This window comes from Spinacia oleracea, chromosome 1, assembly GCF_020520425.1.
Source record: "Spinacia oleracea cultivar Varoflay chromosome 1, BTI_SOV_V1, whole genome shotgun sequence".
NCBI lineage: Eukaryota > Viridiplantae > Streptophyta > Magnoliopsida > Caryophyllales > Amaranthaceae > Spinacia > Spinacia oleracea.
In genome coordinates, this window is record NC_079487.1 from 23,890,973 (window position 1) to 23,900,657 (window position 9,685).

At 38.1% G+C, this 9,685-nt stretch overlaps 1 long non-coding RNA gene across 3 annotated transcripts; it reads right to left on the reverse strand.

The window, feature by feature from the left end:
- Positions 1-1,768: 1,768 nt before the first annotated feature.
- On the reverse strand, positions 1,769-6,429 carry LOC110793634 (uncharacterized). 3 transcript variants are annotated; one of them, XR_008925786.1, is made up of 7 exons: positions 6,088-6,429; positions 5,385-5,474; positions 4,603-4,805; positions 4,429-4,500; positions 3,328-3,385; positions 3,135-3,232; positions 1,769-1,963 (listed from the first exon to the last, which is right to left on the reverse strand). It is a non-coding gene; the product is annotated as an uncharacterized lncRNA (long non-coding RNA). The 3 variants fall into 3 exon arrangements; XR_008925787.1 differs by having other exon boundaries at positions 5,385-5,440; positions 6,088-6,427; XR_002534731.2 differs by lacking the exon at positions 5,385-5,474 and having other exon boundaries at positions 6,088-6,423.
- Positions 6,430-9,685: the final 3,256 nt, after the last annotated feature.

Sequence of the window (9,685 nt, forward strand, 5' to 3'; positions counted from 1 at the left end):
AATCCAAGTCATCAAAATGCCAAAATTAATGAGCACACATCGAAAAATAATAAGGGCACGTACCCTCGCCGGAAGGAGCACTCACACTCCTAGGCACTTAGCCAAGACTCAAAAGATCGCTTTGCCTCAATTGAATGGGGGCTAGCGCAAGCGTCCATGACCTCTAAAGTACTCGACTTGACCCTCCCTAAAGCGAACTAACTCACTTAAAGACTTTCTTTCACCACTAGACATAGTCGCTCACTTAAAGACCTTCTTTCACCACTAGACACAGTCATGATCGCCAACAAGTAGTAAGGGCAGTAAGCTTGCAATAAAAAGGATTGTTCTACGGCATTTCCCCATCGTTCCTTCGAACTCAGGGCACCCGTTAATGGTAATTCAAATGCTTGCAAATCCCCTTTGAAAAAAAACAGACATTGTCAATAGGACTTGGCACTTAACCAAGGCTCACCCTACTCAGACATATGACACGGGCATCTAAAATCGAAATCTAAAAACATCGTTAATGGGAAGACATAATAGCAACTGGGGGCTAAAAAATTGAAATGAAAGAGCTAGGGAAAGAACTAAGTATACCTTGACCTTTTGTGCAGACATACACCAAGTAAATCTAAGTCAATTTGAAAACGGTTTATATTCCCGAAATTCTGGAAAAGATATCCCTAAAAGCCTAAAGCATATGCCAAACGGACACAAGTATATCTTGACGCCTGCACCCTGGCTTCCAGCAAATCCTTAGACAGCATTCCAAAAATCGTAACAGTATTTTTGATTCACTCATGTAATCCTGTACGAACCCTTCTATAAGTCAACTTACTTAGGACACCTCGGATTGTACATAGTAGGACTCGGATTTTAAATAATTTTAAATAATTTTCAAAGACTTCTTCGAACATAATAAATTGTCGTTGGTTTAAGCTTAGTATGCGTCTATCTCAACGTTGCAAGTGAGTCAAAAAGATTTTTAGATATGATTATAGGTAAAGAAAGGCACCTAGCTTTTGGTCAAGGCACACTTCGACATGTGACTACCTTGACCATGGCAATGTCGCACAATACGACATTTACAAGATAAGTAGCAAAATCACTACTCGAACGTACCTCGCACTAAACGAGTCTGGTTCAAACTATTCATGATCCGTGTCACCATGAATGCATAAAAAACGTATGCAAAGCATTATAGCACCAAGCCAATCCCGTAGCTACAATTGGGGCTTGAGAAAAACACTCTAAAAATGCTCGAAATGACGATTTTATCGCAAATTCTCGACGCTAATGCTATACATACACTAGAGGAAAAAACCTCAAGCGCGGGCTCATTTTAAGGGGTTTAGTGCGGGCATTTACATGTGCAGCACATGGCCTGCCCGCACTTGATGTTTCTCAAGTGCTGCCAAAATATTGGCAGCACTTGATGTTTCAAGTGCTGCCAATTTGGAAAATGAGCCCGCACTTGACATATTTTGTGCTGCCAATTTTAGAATATGTGCCCGCACTTGACATATTTAGTGCTGCCAATTTTGAAAATGAGCCCGCACTTGACATATTTGGTGCTGCCAAATTTGAAAATGAGCCCGCACTTGACATAAAAATGGGCAGCACAAGCATAAAAATGAGCCGCACTTGATATATAACTGAGCCGCACTTGGCCTATAAATGAGCCGCACTTGGCCTATAAATGATTTCCCTGCTACATATTACAATTGGACCACGCCACTGATTAACCTCCGTACATCACATAAAAAGTATCCAATTATATAGATAATTAAATTAAATAGTATATAATTGTAAATATAAAAGTCGATTACATTACAATCATATGAAAAACTAGCATTCATAATTTAAGATTCCGTACAAGAAAATATCAAAGACAATCACTGGTAATGAAGTTTGCCAACATTTCTCGAACTTCATCTATCTCCTCAAAGGTGAAAGGCCGCTCCCTCGGATTATTGAATACCTTAAAAAGATCGACCATCAAAATATATATATAAACTTTAGTTATATTATAAATATTGAATCGTACAATAAATTAAGACTTAAATTGTTCATAACAAAGAAAAAATGAACCGTATAATAATAAAATTGGTTAATTTCGGTTCCAACTTTCAACTAATGAACTTAAATGAGTATTTTGAAGTCTTTCCATGTTTGATACACTTAGTTTTATGTTTCAAAGAAACATTCTCACCCATTTTGGTGAAGTTCTGCACATTTAAGGCTCGTTAGTTCATTATCGGTCACATTTTGACTAAAATGGCTAATTTCGGTCCCAACTTTCAAATAATGAACTTAAATAAGTATTTTAAAGTCTTTCCATGGTTAATACACTTAGTTTTATGTTTAAAACACCCATTCTCACCCATTTTGGTGAAGTTATGCACATTTAAGACTCGTTAGTTCATTATCGGTCACATTTTGACTAAAATGACTAATTTCGGACCCAACTTTGAACTAATGAACTTCAATAAGTATTTTAAACTCTTTCCATGTTTGATAAACTTAGCTTTATGTTTCAAATACTCATTATCACCCATTTAGGTCAAGTTATGCACATTTAAGGCTCGTTAGTTCATTATCGGTCACATTTTAACTAAAATGGCTAATTTCGTTCCCAACTTTCAACTAATGAACTTAAATGAGTATTTTAAAGTGTTTCCATTTTTAATACACTTATTTTTAAGTTTTAAATTTTCATTCTTACCATTTTGGTGAAGTTATGCACATTTAAGCCTCGTTAGTTCATTATCGGTCACATTTTGACTAAAATGGCTAATTTCGGTTCCAACTTTCAACTAATGAACTTAAATTAATATTTTAAAGTCTTTCCTTGTTTAATACACTTATTTTTATGTTTCAAAGACTCATTCTCACCCATTTTGGTGAAGTTATGCACATTTAAGCCTCGTTAGTTCATTATCGGTCACATTTTGACTAAAATGGCTAATTTCGGCCCTAATTTTCAAATAATAAGCTAAAATAAGTATTTTAAAGCTTTTCCATGTTCAATACACTTAATTTATGTTTCAAAGACTCATTATCACCCATTTAGGTAAAGTTATGCACATTTAAGGCTCGGTAGTTAATTATATTTCAAATTTTGACTAATATTGCTTATTTAAGGATCGTACCTCTTCGAGATCCTTGCATCCGTACAACTTGTAACTATATTGTACATGTACTTCGTCACGCAGTAGCCGCACTCCGTATTGCCCATTTGTTGCGCACACTTGGAATCACACAAATAAAATGCATGTAAGACAAAGATAAGTTTTTGAGCTAAAAAACAACTAATGAAAATGTATAATAATTGAAATCATTTACCTTCACTATTTTCAATAGAGGGAGTCTTGATCTACTTCCATTTGATTTCTTCAACACACTACACTTCCGCAATAAGAGCTTTTAGTTGCAATATCATGTTTGCATATAAATTAAAAATTGATATGTTGAACAAATTAACTAACTAAATTAAATAACGAGAAAGAGATTTAGTAGAGTGAGCAACAACTTTTGGCTCGAACAACAGATTGGAAATAGCAGATCAGATTCACAACTTTTGATCTGATCTGCTGCTGCTTCTGATCTGCTCGCAACAGATCTGCAGCATTAGATCAGAACCAGCAGCAGATCAGTTTCACAACTGATGTTCTGATCTGCTGCTGCTTCTGATCTGCACGCAACAAATCTGCAGCATCAGTTCACAACAAATCTGCAGCATCAGTTCACAACAAATCTGCAGCATCAGTTCACAACAGATCAGTTCACAACTGCTGTTCTGATCTGGTGAACTGATCGGTACAGCAGATCAGTACAAGAAATGATCAGTATGGAATAAGTCTATATTTCAGCACAAGAAGCAGCATATCAGTTGTGAGTGTTCTGATCTTCTCGCAACAGAAATGAAAGAATAGATCAGAAGCAACAACAAAGTTTGTGAAATGAAACATCAGATCCGAAGCAGATCAGTTCACTAGCATGCTTTTGATCTGATGCTTCGGATCTGATCTTTCATTTCACAAACTCGGTTCACCAGATCAGAACATCAGTTGTGAATTGAGCTTTTTTATACTAGCTACCAAACATTGTAGTTACGGGGAAATAAAACTTGAAAGTTATAAAGCTCCATCCATCTAATAGGATACTCTAAGAAATAAAGACCAACTTTTAAACCAAGAAGCTCAAAGTTTTCCCATCATGGGTTTTTAAAAGTAAATGTCAACTTATGGAACCATCTTAAACTATAAGAAAGAGAACAAGTGACTGAAATCATGGATAAAAAATGACAAGAAACAATTTTCATAAGCCAAAGTCAGAGAAAATTACATCTTAATCAGGTAATGTAGCATTAACGATAGAGGTAAAAGTCAGAGAAGCTAAACTGATAAAATATTGAACAACCATTCCGATATTAGTGAAAATTACCTTGCATGGAAAGTAGGTAGACAAGAAGCATGTGAACCAGAAGATCCTGCAGATTATGCACCGGCTGCGGTTCTGAAAAAAAGTTTATTTCAAAAAAAGTCTTTATTCATTAAACATAAATCTGAAAAATCAAACATCAAACATCAAACATCAACCAAGGATGAGCATACTAACCTTGCTTGTTGACCAGGAACCTTATTTCCAATACTATCCACTTGATTGGCACCAGATGGCAGAACACTAGGAAGAACTGGCTCATTTTTGTTAGAAGCAACATGAGAATTAGCAGATGCTTCGCTATTGGCTCCAAGCACATCTTGGTTGGTGTCCTGACCGAAGCGGTAAACTGGAGGTGCACTTGGAGTATCACAATCATCCTACGCAAAAGGGCGCAATGAGTCCACATCCAATTAAATAGATAGAATCACAAATAAAGAGTAAAGCAAGAATGCAGGAGGGGGGGGGGGGGGAATTAACTACCACGCAACAGAATCACGTGCTCAAAGCAATGAAATCCCACAAAACTCTCCATTAAGTTGATGACTAAAAAAATGTTTATTTCAACCAACAAAGAAGGCTATGAGAATCATCATTACCAGGATCATTGATCAGTTAGACTTTCCCTTTCCAAAATAAGAACTCTAAAAGGATTTCTTAAAGTAAATTACAAGCAATGTAGGAAGGACAATCTAAGAAATAGACTTCATCTATAATAATATGCATCGATATGAATTATTCCCCACATTATAACATGAGCATGTGTTCAAAAAGACATCATAAAATAAAAACAAAAAGATTCAGTCTCCTGGAAAATTTGTTTCTACTCTGAGGTTGCTTAAGAATAAGGACATATTTAATTTTTATTCATTAAAATGATCCAGATTCTTCCGTCAAGATACTACCAAAAGAAGTATTTTCAAATACCAATGCAAATAGAGAAAGAATTTTCAAATTACCTATCATAGATTCAATATTTGAACCCCTTCTGCAGTTTTGGCATGGGAAACCAGAGCTAACAACAAACAAAATAACAATCAAATCCCTACCTGCAAAAACTTCTCACATGATGGATCTCACTCGCCTTCATAATTAGTTTGGAATCAGTAAAATATAGCAAAATTTCCCTGTTTTAAAGATATGAACCTACTCACCAACATAGTTAGTCATCCTCAAGATGACTGACAATATTCATTCAACATATTCATTGAACATCAGTATATCTTACAGATTGTTTTCAATCACTCAGCACAATAGAAGAAACCCTAACAGTATTCATTGAACATATTGCAGCCGTTGCAAGCAGGCATGAATTAAATTCCGATTCAATTCAATAACACCAACATAATTTCTTATAAAAAATACAGTAAAATCAAATACAAATTTCAGCAATTTTAACCAACAATTTAACTATTCATTCAACAATTTGTACAAATTGTTTCTCAACAGATTAAACCCTAACACAAACAACAGAGGAAACAAATTGCAGGCAGTTGCAACCTGCAAGCAGGCCAATTGATAGTTCAAAAATAATATGTGCATAAACTTCAGACTAAATTCAAAAGAAAAACCCAGCAAAATCAAAAGAATAGAGCAAACCCATTTCAAATTCCAGCAATTTTAACCAATAAAACAATGGAGATTGAAAGAAAGAGAGATTACATCAGCTTTGTTAATGATAAACACATCTTCTCCACTAATTTTGAAATCGGAAGATTCGACAATTGGCCAACCCATCTCAACAATACGAATGACTCGACGTCGAAAATGCACACTCAGAAATCCTAAGAGCAGCGGCGCCGTGGCTTGTCACGGTGTATGTGCTGTGAATTTTGAGTTTTGTGGCCTTGTTAGAAATCAGAGAACCAGAGAAAGGGAAGGGAGAGAAGAGGGAAAATGGAAAAAAATGAAAAATGTTCATTTTTAGGGAAAAGAGAACCAGAGAAGGGGAACAAGGAGAGAAGCGGGAACTGAGATATTTTTTGGGAAACTTTTTTCCGAAATTTTGTGCGGCTCTTTGTGAAATTAGCCCGCACTTGAATTCAAGTGCTGCCAATTTTATAAAATGGCCCGCACTTGTGAAAATGTATTTTTTGTTATTTTTTTTAGTGTTCTCAAGTGCTGCCAATTTACTAAATGAGCCGCACTTGAAGGGAAGCACATGATGTTTTTTCCTCTAGTGATACATCATAGGGGCAAGATCCTAAGGTCTAATCATGTAAAACGAACCTTAGAATGGCTACAACCCCTCCCAAATTCTAAGCACCACTTAGAATACATAAAGTCACCCCAATAACAAGGGTAACTGAAAATCGCGAGTCACCAAAACTCCGATCAAACTACTGCACATAACGCTTGCCCTACAAGGGTCCGTTACACAGTCTACCTCGTTCCAAAGCAAAAGCGAAAGAAAAATCAAGGATAAGAACTGTCAAAATATACCTAGAGATAATTTTCAACGCCCAGAGCTAGGCGCCAATATCTTTAACGCCCCAGCCTGGGCGCTGAATCTTTCTGCTAGCCAAGTTTTGCCCATATATAAAAATAAGAAAGAAACACCTATGAATCCTCGCATCGAACGAAGTAATAAGCCGTGCAAACCCACACAGAGGGTGCTACACTTGTTCGAGCACCTGAACGAGGCGTGATGAAGTACTCCAATGCAAAAAATAATAATGGTATCCCAACACCTGGAGAAATGTTCTAATACATGCGGTTAGGCCACACAAGCCTACGTCGCACCATAAATTCAGCTATCCCACGATACAAGTCAAAAAAAGAGAGTAAGGCATATTGCGCTAATGCGGGCACGACCAAAGAGCATGTGTAAAAGAGGCAAAGACTACTTATCGCCCAAATTCAAAATGCAAGCCACACGACTTTTACATTAAGGATTAAAGGTAGCAAAACATTACCTACCACGGAAGGGATAGCTCGCACCTACACGAGCGGAACCCCAAGGCATCTTTCTCAAAAGAACCTACAAAAATCGTACGCCAAAAGGAAGCATCCCAATGTGCATACTTGGGGGCTCCAAGCTACGAAACGACCATAGCAAAAAAAAAATCTCGAAGAAAATGTTTGAACGATCGAAAGGGCACGATGCTTGATCCCACCTCGTGAATGAGCCTGAACCCTACCAAAACTTCTAAGCAAACTATTCAAAATCAGTCATTGCTCCAAAAAAAAAATTGGTTCAAGCAAACTGATTAATGGACCTTAAGCAACGGCCATTCTATGAACACTCGTTCGCACATACATATCATCATTCTAAGAATCGAACATTCACGAACGCATTCAAAAGGAAAAAATATATGCGTTCAAAATAATAACAAGAGCGATCAAAGTCTTACGCCTCAAGGTATGTTCCTCGGGCCATATAGACTCGCCCAACTATTGCTATAACTGTACGCCTTAAAGAGCAATAGTTCCTTAAAATAATCGCCCCAAAGCAACAAGAACCGTAGTCCACCAATCAGCTACGGCTTCTCAAGAAAATCATCACGTTCTAAAAATAAAGAAAAAACAAAAGAGAAGAGAATACATAGAACTTCCAAGTGAAATAAACGAATGAACAAGAGGCCAACTGTGTCATCAAAAGACCAGCCCAAACAACACTTTCAATGCCCCACCTGGGCGTGGATTATTACAACGCCTAGAACGGGGCGCCGAAAATGAACCCAGGCTCAAAAAAGGCCCTAACTTCTATTGGGCCCTGCCGCATCCATTCGACTCGAAAATTGTCGATTTCCTTACTTAAAGTCGCACCTCACGGCTTTGTTAAGAGTTGCACAACACTACAAAGATCGCTCGCACTTACGAGCACAATCCCAAACGCGATCAAGGACATTACAGAATGCGTATCCCCAAGGAACCTCTTTGACAAAAAATGACCGACGAGCTGAGCCCAATTGCTTGGGGGCTCGCGAAAAGTAAACTCCAACAGAGAGCGCGCAATCAAAATCACATTCCCGGGCTGCGCTATACGCCGCCCCATGTTTGGATGATCTCAAAAGAACAGGTTCGACCTCAGAAAAGGATCGTCATTGACATTTGTACATGGTCCTCTGATAAAAAACCAAGTAGTGGCAAAAATCGAGCCATAAAGACTAGCTCAAAACCACGAAAGCGGACGGTCGCAAGACAAAGGTCCGTCTGAACACGTTGTCAGCCCACGTTCAGGTTACAACTAAATTCGAGCATCCCTCGAAAGAATTCGCTCTTGCAAGAATGAATAAAAAGAAATTCTCAAAAGAAATCACAAAGAACAAAAGAAATAGGAACTTGCCCATCTTCAGTTGGCAAGATCGCGTCACAAACCACGCGAGTTCCCAAATCGAAAAAACGAATTCAGGGATGTCCACCCTTAGCGGACAGGTTCGCCATCTTTAGCCGGCGGGGTCTACGTCACAAGCCGCGTAGGTCCTTATTTTCAAATTTCAAAAACAAGATTCGTCCACTTTTTCGGACGGGGCGTCCACCCTTAGCGGACAGGCTCGCCATCTTTAGCCGGCGGGGTCTACGTCACAAGCCGCGTAGGTCCTTAGTCGCTGCAGCGATAACTTTTTTGGTTTTCCCTTTTTCCAAAAATTAAAGGATCGGTTTTCCCTTTTTTCAAAAATTAAAGGATCGGTTTTCCCTTTTTCCAAAAATTAAAGGATCGGTTTTCCCTTTTTCCAAAAATTAAAGGATCGGTTTTCCCTTTTTACAAAAATTAAAGGATTGGTTTTCCCTTTTTTCCAAAAATTAAAGGATTGGTTTTCCGTTTTTCCAAAAAAGAGCGATGTGCTGGATTTTCCTTCGTTTTACGTCCCATAAAAACAAGGGGGTTTTTCTCGTTTAACTAGCCTTGAAAATGAGAATCTTTAAAAATATTCTTACCTCGTGGTTGGGCTTGGCCAGGCCCAATTACACTTTATAGCTTTGATTTCGAAAACATCTGTAGCTACTCCCAATGACAAAGTGAGGGAGTTTCTACACTTCTTTAGATCCTTCCAATGACAAAGTGAGGAAGTTTCTATACTATCCGTTGACAAATCCCAATGACACGTGAGGGATATGTCGACACTCCAAGTGATGACCCTTAAGTCAAATGTTATCACTCGGGGGCTCGTGAGACCCTCGCAAAAACAGGTCACCATGGCTTGTGTGGCGCACTCCATCTAGTACTTTGACCATCGTCTTATTCCAAGACACAGTCAAAGTGGGGGCTAACTGTAGACACCTACTTTTGTCCCCATTCCCGAAAGGGAAGGTTCGA